This window comes from Euphorbia lathyris, chromosome 6 (assembly GCF_963576675.1).
Source record: "Euphorbia lathyris chromosome 6, ddEupLath1.1, whole genome shotgun sequence".
Taxonomy (NCBI): Eukaryota; Viridiplantae; Streptophyta; class Magnoliopsida; order Malpighiales; family Euphorbiaceae; genus Euphorbia; species Euphorbia lathyris.
In genome coordinates, this window is record NC_088915.1 from 17,734,441 (window position 1) to 17,744,993 (window position 10,553).

Below are 10,553 nucleotides of genomic sequence, written 5' to 3' on the forward strand. Positions count from 1 at the left end.
CTGGTTTAGACACTAGCATAGTTGGTATCTCCGGTGGTTCTTGATGAGTACGAACAGTAGGATCGAAAGAAGGTGTCGGTAAGTTGGATTCAATGGAACAGCCTGTTCCTTCACATAAGTTCACTTCTTCTCCCAATAGAGTCTCCAGAGTGTCATGTTCCTGCAAAGTAGAAAGACTTTGAAACTCATCCAAGAAACAACATGTGTCATCATTATTGTTTGCACGTCTCATTGCCTCGTTCATTTTGAAAATGACTTCCTCCCCATTAATCCTCAAGAATAATTGTCCCTCTCCCACGTCTATCAATGCTCTTCCCGTGGCTAAAAATGGTCGACCTAGGATAATAGGAACGTACAGGTCTTCATTTATGTCCATTATGATAAAATCAACAGGTAAGATGAATTTTCCTACTTTTACCAACACATCTTCTACCACTCCCCTAGGGTAATATAATGATCGCTCGGCCAACTGAATTGACATACGAGTAGGTTGGGGTTCTCCTAACCCAAGTTTAGCATATACAGAATAAGGCATTAGGTTTATGCTAGCTCCTAGGTCACATAGTGCATTTTCAATATTTAGCTTTCCAATTGAGCAAGGAATAGAAAAACTCCCTGGATCTTTTAGCTTTTTAGGTAGCTGCTGCTTGTTTTGGAGTATTGAAGAACAATCTCTGTTGAGTTGGATCATGGATATGTTTCCCAGCTTTTTCTTGTTCGACAGGAGGTCTTTCAAGAATTTTGCATATGACGGCATCTGTGCAAGTGCTTCGACGAACGGAATGTTGATGTGCAACTTCCTTAAGGTGTCCAACACCTTAGAATTTTGTCCTTCCAACTTTTTGTTGATCAATCGCGTTGGATATGGCACAGGCGGAACATACGGCGGAGGTGGCTTGTACATCTTTCCGCTTTCCTCCTGATTCTGCTCACTGGCAGATTTTGTCTTCCTGGTTTCTTCTTGAATGGGAACAGTCTGTTCCTTTTCTCCTCCAGTTTCTTCGGATGTTCCTGCGCATTCAGCATTTTCACCAGTCGATATAATGGGTTGAGTTTGCTTACCAGATCTCAGGGTGATTGCCATGACATCGCCCTTTGGATTTGGCTCTGTGTTGCTTGGCATTATTCCCTTCCCTTTTGACATAGATGCAGCTAACTGGTGGACTTGTGTTTCCAGATTTTTAATTGATGCTTGTGTCTGTTTCATGAACTGCATCATCATCGTCTTCATATCTGGCTATATATCTTCCTTTGGTGGAGCAGGTTGTTTATAATGCTGATGAGGTTGCCTCTGGTAGTGTCCTCCTTGATGTTGTTGATATCTCGGTTGTTCCTGCTGGTTGGGCTGGCCTGTCCATTCGAAATTCAGATGATTTCTTGTGGCAGGATTATACGTGTTGGAATACGGGTTAGGTGGATTCCTCTGATTATACCCTGCATAATCACATTCTGCCTGTGCACCCTTTCCCTGCTTAACTCCGGGACAGTTGATGCTAAAATGAAGGCCTCCACAAAAATCACAAATGTCATTGAATGGTGGTTCATTGTGGATCGAGGACACATTTATCTTGCCGAGCTGTCTAGCAAGCTGTTCTACCTGACTTGTCAATTTTGACACAACATCTTCATTTCTCGCTCTTTTTCCCTCACTTCTGGCAGAGTGCCAGTTATAACTCGTGCTCACTACTCTCTTAATAAGGTCGTACAAGGCCTGAGGTTCCAGATCTTCGGGATTTCCATTGGCAATAGATTCGATCTGGATCTTATAGATGTTGGTTACCCCATTGTAAAAGTTCTGCATCTGCATCCACATAGGAATGCTATGATTGGGTACTCTCCTTAGTAGTTCCTTGTACCTTTCCCATGCTTCGGCTAGTGATTCATCTTCTTCTTGCACAAAATGGGAAACCTCATTTCTGAGCTTAATGGCTTGTTGTTGTGGGAAATATTTCATTAAGAACGCACTAGCCATTTCTTCCCAAGTGGTGATCGTTCCTGGTTGCAAGTTTTTCAACCAATTCTTTGCTTTATCTCTTAGAGAAAAAGGAAACAGCTTTAGTCGAATTATTTCGTCAGCAACGCCTCTGTTTGATCTGAAGTGTTGCACAACGTGATAAACTCAAGAATATGCCCATTTGGATCTTCTGACTAGTATCCATTGAACTGTACGGCTGCCTGCAACATTTGTATCATAGATGCTTTCACCTCGAACATGTTGTTCCCTTCGTTGGGCAACACGATGCATGACGAATGTCCTTCAGTGGTTGGTCTCGAATAATCTCTGATTCGCATGACAGGAGGGTTATTATTTTCTCCCTCTTCTTCCTGGTTTGGTTGAACTGGTTGTTCGGGTGGTACCCTTCCAGCCATTCTTCTCTCTCTTTGTCGTTCTCTCTGTCTTGCACGTCGAGTTCCCGCTCTGTTTCGTCTACACGTTCTCTCCAATTCGAGATCGATAGGAAAAACAGGAGGTCTAGCTCTGCGCATAAACCAATAAAAATTCCTTCTGGCTGCACTATTTAGCAAACAGATTAAAAACACCTTGTTTCACAGAAAAGTTCGTATAAAATTTGTTGCTTTCAATCCCCGGTAACGGCGCCAAATTTTTTTTGTCTCCTGAATGGACTCTATCAAGTGTACTAGATACAAGTAATAAAATGATAAGTCTAGTATCGTATCCATAGGGATTAAGAATCAAAGTTTACAAGAAATACTTTGTAGAACAGGGTGTGTGGTGTGTGTCAATTCTTTAATTTGAGAGGTGTTGTTCAAACATAAACAAGATCAAAGCTTTAGTTGATTTCAAAGAGTACTTAATGATAAAAAGGCAGAACAGGTCAAGCACAGCAGAACAGGTCACTTTTAGTCTCTAAACATCCTATTTATTCATGAATGAAGTAAAGTGATGCCAAGGTCTCTGTTTTAATGCTCACTTAAGTCAACTCTCGTGTGTTCTTAAGATTCTAAGACGTACTGCAACCTTAAGCGTCCCCAAAGTTGGTTCTTTCTTGCATTACGATCTAAACAACATTTCTATAAAGAAAACCCTTGATGCAATCTCCTGACATTTCTGTTTCGGGGTTGAATGCTTGACAAATGGTTCCGTGAAGATGAAAGTAGTGTCCTATCATGCATCTAACACTAACATACAAGCATTTAGCAATGGAGTTAAGGATTTGTCAAGCACATCATAATATATCAACATTCATTCATAAATAAGATTAAAAGAAGACTTACATAACCGGCCCTAACTGGCCAAACCCATTCAAAACGACTACTCACTCATAGTGAAGAGTGAATAGCCATCATTAATTCCACAGACCTCCATTGGAGGCGTCATCGTCCTAAGAGAGCTTCGCCTCTCTTCAAAAGTTCTAACTAAAACTGATTGTCCCAAAAGTTAAAGGTGTCCCTTTTCCTTCCCTCGACTACATCTATATAAAGGAAGAAAAACGAACCATGCCACCAAATATTACAAAAAGATTGTTTTCCTACAGCTCCTAATACTAGGGAATGATTAATTTAAGTGTTTTCCTACAGCTACTAATACTAGGGAATGATTAATTTAAGTTGACCCTTGAACACTCAAGGGGTGATCCATCTTATCATCATGTTGCTTTCCTGCCTCCCTACGTCTTTTGCATCTGCCGCACCTGCCGCGCCGCTCCTGACACTTGTCCAGTCGCTATCCGTCATCGGGTACACAGCAGAAATCCGCTGGATCAAAGGATGCTCGACTCCTTATGGTTTGTTGCAAAACAGGCTGTGTTATCGCCCATTTTTGACTTAATCAATACAATCTGCATAAAACACTTATAAGTCCATATGTTTCGGAATATTTTGTCTAAAATGCACATAAAATGTTATTAAAATGCTGTTTAATTATAGTCATATTCATGCCCAACAGTTACTCGAGGACAAGAAGAGACGTCTGGACAGTACAGTAATGGGGCATAATTCAGAGTCAGGCCCAGGGATCTCAGCAAAGTTTGAAGGTATTTCAGTGGCAGACATGATCAGTACAATGGAGGTGGATTTTGGTAACAAAAAAGAAAACACAATTGATACACGCCACCCCGCCTCAGTCAGCAAAAAAGTTACAGGTACAGTAGTTCAAAATGAGAAGTCAGACTCAAAAAATGGCAATATAGCAGACCTGGGGGCTCGGGTCTGCCCGAAGCAATGAAGATACTAAGCTGGAACTGCCGAGGGCTAGGGAATGTCCGGGTAGTTCCAATACTGTGTGAGCTCGTCAGAACTCACAACCCAGATGTCATTTTTTATTTGAAACACTAGTATGTAGTAGTAGAATTGAGGAAATCCGAGTACTCTTGGGTTTTGAAGGTTGTTTTGCAGTTGACTGTGTCGGTAGGAGTGGAGGTCTATGTGCATTTTGGAAGATGGAAAATGGGTGCTCTTTGTTATCTTTCTCAATTAACTATATTGACCTGGAAATTACAGATAGAGAGAGAGGGAATTGGAGATTAACTGGTTTTTATGGCTGCCCAGAAAGAAGCAGGAGGAAACAATCATGGCAAGTTCTACGCAACATTGCATCTGCCTCTGCCCTTCCTTGGGCAATTGTGGGTGACTTCAACGACCTGCTAACCCATGCAGATAAGAAGGGGTTGCTTGTTGGGGTTTAGTGTCCTATAGACAATTGTTCTAGGATATAAACTTAATGTAAATGAAGTGTTGTTTATATCATTTGTTTTAATGAGATATGGTTTCATAACTATATAAAGGCAACCTCTTTTAAGAACTAAATAAAGTCTAATAAAAGGAAATCCCTAAGTTTGTTTAAAGTGATTATAAAGTGTTCATACAAGCATGAAGTGAGACGAAACTTTATAATAAACTAACAAACTTAAAACCACCCCAAGTCAAGTAATATGTTTAGGATTGACATATCACTGTTGAGACTTGCATGTAACAATGTCTTCTGTCGAGACAGAAAGCTGATCTCACAAGCTTCAGATATGCAGATATCTGGATAGTTACGTGGATCCAATGAAAGGGAGTTCATTAGGATTGGGGACCCGACTTGAGATAACAGGATGGGTAGATTCATCCTTGTCACCTGTTCATCTCATTGGTATTAATAGGTATAAGTAATCCTCAGACTCTGTTAAGCCCAAAATATACCTAAAATATCATATATAAATACGTTAAATTTACATTGAAATCGTGCTAATTATATTCATTTAGAGTACTTTTACGTCTTTATTTACTTCTTTGATGCAAGGTACTTAATTATTTGGTTAAATCCAAATAGGAGCTAAAACGGAGCTAAAACGGAGGAAAAACCTAAATTACGTGCCAAGAATACGTATCAATCAGGAGATTGACTCAAGGAGACAAGAAGCAGCCGAGAGACGGGGAAGGAAGCCCATGTCGCGATTGAGATTTTCAGAATCTCAGTCGCGACATACGAATGACGGTCACGGAAAATCGAAGTCTTCAGCTCGCCCCTTCACCCCCTGTCGCGACTGAGATTCTCGGAATCTCATATGAGACAGCGAAGAATTCTGCACAGCTTTCACATGTTTAAATCCAAGAAACGCGTCTGTTCGTTTGGATAAAAGCGACCCTTCACCAGCGGACACGACCCTTCATTTACAACCCTTCACCAACTATAAATAAGTGATCCATTTCAAGAAATCAAGGTGGATTAAGGGTTATGAGAGTTGTTATGTTGAAGAAACTCTGACTCAGAAATGAGTCAAAAAGTTAGATTTCATTTCTGTGTAAACAAACTTGCTGTACACAAGTTGTTATTAGATTAGTTATAAACACAGTAATATTAGTTTAGTTTCAAAGGTTGATCAGAGACAAGTTTTCATTCTGGTAGTGGACCTAGCGGTCTCTATTCCGAAGATTCAGTGAGAAGAACTAACGGCTGAAGCGCAAAGAGGTCTGACAAGCCTGTGGAGTTTGAGGGTAAGATTGACAACACGGATCTCAAAGGTTTCGCTAAAATGCTATCCATGTTTCTTCTTCTCTGTTAACTTGTGAAGATTCACAATTCACTAATAATATATTTATTTCATTCAATACATTCTTCCTGTTGTTATTTTGATATTGTTCTGACAAAATGATTTTCAAAATGATAAATTGGTGTTTTTATTAAAACGTTTTATACTATCTTATTTATATAGAAACTTTGTTGAACACTTGAAAGAATTAGTTTTTACGGATGATATGATCGCTAGCGCGGCTTATCGGATATAAAATACTAACTTAATTAAGGTAGAAATCTGCTCCGATCCAGAGAGATTTCTACGGTTCAAAGCCATTTAATTGCATAAATTCTTGTATTATTACATGTTCATAATCTTACCAAAGTTATAGTTGCTTTCTTTGCTTAATGAAAATAAGTTTTATACCTTCTATTTATTCCAACTACGGAAGCATCTGTCTTGTAATCAAAATCTCAAGACAGAATTGTTCTCTAAGTTCAATATAATATTCTTATCTAATCCTAATTAATCCAAACCAATACAATCTATTAAACGATTTTCTTAAGTTAAACCTAAAGACGTGAATAAAACTGAATTAAATAAGTTTTTAGTTAAAAAGCGTTCCCTGTGGGTTCGATATCTTTTATTACTACAAGCGTATACCGTGCACTTGCGGAAATCGCTCAACAAGGTTTTGGCGCTATTGCCGGGGAACGCCAAATTTTTAACAAAAATTTATATTTTTCGTGTTTTATTTTGAATCTTGGTTTATAATATATGTATTTATTTATTTTATAGTTTTTTATTTTTGAGGATGGTCGCTAGGACTAAATCCTCGTTGTTATTTAACGTTTGCAATTAGATGTTTGCAGATAAAAAAATTCAAGTTTTTTCAAAGATAGACTGGAGATTTGATTATCAATGAAATTCACAGAAGGAGTCTACAGAAAAGAAATTCGGCTAGCAAATACATCAGAAGGGAATGGAAATTTTTCAAATTGCATATCGGGTTCCGCAACTGCAGTATCAGGAATAAGACAGATAATTTTTCCCAGGAAAAAAAATCTTTCCAGAAACCTTTACCTCTTTTCTATACACTTAGTCCTTCACCAAAACATCATATCTCTTTGTAAAAAATTATTCAAATCCTACATTACATCCAAATAATTTCTTCTTTTATCATACCATTTCCTTAAACACCTACATTTATCTCTCTAAGAAATCACCATGGAAATTTTTCTCAGACAGATACATCAGAACGTGGAGTGAGGAATACAGTCCTTGAAATTATCTTATCCCCCAGGAAGGAATTGTTGATTTTTACACTAGTTTTGAAAGTTTCAGTTAATGTGCGTAGTTTTTGTTCGAGGCCAGAACCAGAAGTTCGGACATTCAACCGAAATCATTAGATTCTTAAATTGAGAAAACGCTAAAAAAGAAAGCGCTTAAAAAAATGCTAAGAAAAAAGATAAAAAAAAGAAAAAAAAATATAATACAGTTCTACTTTCTTTTATTCCTGCTTGAAATTATTCCCAAATAAGCTCAGGTCTAGATGGAATGGACCATATGTGGTTAATAAAATGTTTGATTATGGAGCTTTAGAATTAGAAAATTCCAAAGGCGATCGATTTAAGGTTAACGGTAATCGATGCAAAATTTATTACGTAGGAGCTCCAATTCAAGCAATTGAATTCATGGATGAATTCTATGAAGATTAATTTATTTAGTTTTCATATTTTTAATTTTTAGTTTTTCATATCTTTTGTTCATAATTTTTATTTTTATTTCTTTTTAAATTAATCTATTTTTATTTTAATTTTTAGGTTAATTTATTTTTGTTTTTATTTTTGTTTATTTTTATTTTTATCTTTATTTTTGAATTTGTGTACAAATAAGTTTTTGTAAAATTAAATTCTAATCTAGTCATGTTTTGAAAATTTTCATAAAGTGTTAAGTGTTTTTAAGAAAATATATCCAGAAATCTCAGTTGAGATTTTCCATGTTTCAGGATTTGGAAATTCTCGGTTGAGATTCCGGAAATCTCAGTTGAGGTTTTCGGTATTTTAAACATTTTGATATAATTGTAAGAGATTACAGACATCTCATTTCAAAAATTCAGTCAGTTAAATCCAAAAGGTATCTGTTTGACATCTTTAATTCTTAACAGACACAACCTTTCACTTATGTATCTTATATATTTTTGTAGGTTCAGAATTATTCCATTTCATTTCATCTTTCAGATTTCTGAATTTCTTTCTTCAATTCTAAAATCCTACAGACACCATCTTATCTCACAAACATGACCAAATCTCTGAAAAATGTTAGGAAGAACACTTCTGCTCGAAGCAAGAGAGTTGATATCTCTTCACGCTATGGAGCATGGTTTTCAATCTATGATCATGATGAGGGGAACAATATTTGAAGTTTAGATATGCACAGTTTTGTGGAATGCTGTATATGGACGAGTTCCTGAATGAAGAACTCGGGATCAGCGATGATATGAATCGCTATCTGACAAATTTGGGATGAACCAAGTTTGCTTCCATGAAGTTTCCTATAATTGGGAATTGGGTTCTAGAGTTTCTATCTACCGTTCGGTTCGTCAATAAGAGGCGTGTTCGTCTCAGTTTTCGATGTGAAGGGAAGATATTCACTTTTGGATATCCTGAACTTCATAATTGGTTTGGTTTTCCACCACGGGACACCACTCCGCACCGTCTTGGAAGCGACTTGACTTCTACAGATATCTGGAGAATGTTGACGGGATTTTGGAGATTCAATCCAAGTCTTGCCTACAACAAATCAATAAATTCTAACTCCATGCTGTTTTTGCACAAATTTCTCTGTCATAGTCTATTCGGTCGAGTCAGAAGCAGTGTCATCCAGGATACTGATTTATATGTGCTAGGTGATATTTTCAAGGTAACACATTTAATTCCTCAAAAATTTTGATGGAGGGATTAGTTGCCGCTTCACGTTCGAAGAATCGGACAATAGGGTTTAAGAATATTATATGTGGAATCATTCTAGGTTCCAAGGGATCAGTTTCTGTTCCTTGGACTGATATGGAACCATTTCCCATAATGAATTACGAGTTTCTGGAAAATGAGGGACTTGTGAAAAGAGAGTTTCGTTCTGGTCCACAATTTCTTTCTCTTGAAGAAAGACAAATCTTCATTCAAGCGAAGATTAACAAGGCCAATGTTCGTCGTATTCCAATTCATAGGGATACTATTTGAGTTTATGTTGTTTGTTTGTAAATAGTGTATATATGATTGTTGTTTTTATGCATAGATGTTTTTATGTATATATGTACTAAGGTATTTTATTGTATTTCCTTTGATTATGATTAATAAAGTGCATTAATTCTTTCCTTAATTTCTTTTATTTAAGGAACAACCTTTGGTTTTCCTTTAATTTAATGTTTCAGTTTTGTTTATCTCAGTTTCAGGAATTAAAATTTGCATTAATGTAACTTAATTACATACGGAATTGAATTAGTCATGTTCAAATTGTCAAAAATACTCCAATTATTACCCAGAAATTCCAAAATCTCAGTTGAGATTCTGAAATCTCAGTTGAGACAGCAACAGAGCAATTTTTCAGCACAAATCCGCCCCCTTGCAAGCTTGCTGTCGCGACTGAGATTTTCAAAATCTCAGTCGCGACTTACGGCTGCTATGACGGGATTTGGCTGGTTTTTTTTCAATTAATCCTATTCTTACTCTAATTCATTACCTATTACTCTATCATAATCAATACCTATTACTTACACCTATTTATATCACCTCTATTTTCACCAATCACTCATCTTTTACTCTTCCCAACACAAAGATTCACTCACCTTCCCCATAAATCTTTACCCTATTCATCTTCTTCTTCCCTAAATCACCACCATTATCTTTTACTCTTCCTTTCATTCTTTCAAATTTCTTCATCTCTTTCACCAAATTTCACAAACAAAAATGCCTAGACAAAAGACAGTTGCTAACAAAACCAAAGCCACCGAGGTCAATAGATTACGAGTTCAAATATGGAGCATCATTCGATATTGCGACGGCGACCGAAGGATGAAAATTTCACTATTTTTCTAATAGCCAAGTTGAGTTCGTCGACATGCCTTTCCTTGACACCGAAACGGTAAACATATTTTCTTTTACCGACCGTATTGATGAATATCTATCCGTTCTTGGTTGGACAAGATTTGCTAGTATGCGTTTTCCTAGTAATAAATCGCATATTTTGGAATTTTTAGTCACTCTAACTTATGATAAGAAGAAGGGTATTATCTCTTTTCGCAATAATGGGATTCGTTTTGAAGTCGGGTATGCGGCAATGAACCGATGGTTTGGTTTTCCTACTCGGAATTTTTATTCCAAACCAAAGACTTTTAATGCACACACGGTTTGGCAATCTTTGACCGACCTAGATGTTTTTCGTCCGAAGAACACATCTAGCAAGTTACTTAAGGATAATTGTATCTTTTTCTTTCACAAGTTTTTATCCTTTTCTTTATTTGGTCGGATTGAAAGTTCAAAGGTGCAAGTCCGTGATTTGTTTGTGTTGGATAGTATTTTTAAGAATTTGACCATT

The 10,553-nt window shown here is 36.9% G+C and overlaps 1 non-coding gene across 1 annotated transcript; it reads left to right on the top strand.

The window, feature by feature from the left end:
- Nucleotides 1-1,817: 1,817 nt before the first annotated feature.
- On the top strand, nucleotides 1,818-1,924 carry LOC136234431 (small nucleolar RNA R71). The gene has a single exon (XR_010691315.1). It is a non-coding gene; the product is annotated as a small nucleolar RNA R71 (small nucleolar RNA).
- Nucleotides 1,925-10,553: the final 8,629 nt, after the last annotated feature.